Raw genomic sequence first — 955 nt, forward strand, 5'->3', positions numbered from 1 at the left:
CCGTCTCATGGGGCCGGACACTCTGGGTCAGGGAAAAATCCAATATATATGTGGTGATATCCCGGGTGCTATTACAGATAGCGCAATAAATCAAAGTGCATTGTCTGTAGAAGGCCCTGGCGCATGAATCTGTGCAGCGGGAACGACCTCGGACCACCAGGGGCCGAGAAAACTACAGTCTCATAGGGCTGGACACTCAGGGTCAGGGGAAAATCCAATATATATCTGGTGATATCGCGGGTCCTATTACAGATAGCGAAATAAACCAAGGTGAATTATCTGCAGGAGGACCTGGCGCATGAATCTGTGCAACGGGAACGACCTCGGAACACCAGGGGCCGACAAAACCACCGTTAAATGGGGCCGGACACTCAGGGTCAGTGAAAAATCCAATATATATCTGGTGATATCTCGGGTGCTATTAGAGATAGCTCAATAAATCAAAGTGCATTGTCTGTAGGAGGCCCTGACGCATGAATCTGTGCAGCGGGAACGACCTCGGACCACCAAGGGGCCGAGGAAACCACAGTCTCATGGGGCCGGACACTCAGGGTCAGGGGAAAATCCAATATATATCTGGTGATATCTCGGGTGCTATTAGAGATATCGCAATAAACCAATGTGAATTATCTGCAGGAGGACCTGGCGCATGAATCTGTGCAACGGGAACGACCTCGCACCACCAGGGACCGAGAAAACCACCGTCCCGGGGGGCCGGACACTTAGGGTCAGTGAAAAATCCAATATATATCTGGTGATATCTCGGGTGCTATTACAGATAGCGCAATAAATCAAAGTGCATTGTCTGTAGGAGGCCGTGGCGCATGAATCTGGGCAGCGGGAACGACCTCGGACAACCAGGGGCCGAGAAGACCACCGTCTCATGGGGCCGGCCACTCAGCGTCAGGGGAAAATCCAATATATATCTGGTGATATCTCGGGTCCTATTACAGAT

The sequence above is a fragment of the Nomia melanderi genome, unplaced genomic scaffold (genome assembly GCF_051020985.1).
Source record: "Nomia melanderi isolate GNS246 unplaced genomic scaffold, iyNomMela1 scaffold0014, whole genome shotgun sequence".
In the NCBI taxonomy this organism is placed as follows: domain Eukaryota; kingdom Metazoa; phylum Arthropoda; class Insecta; order Hymenoptera; family Halictidae; genus Nomia; species Nomia melanderi.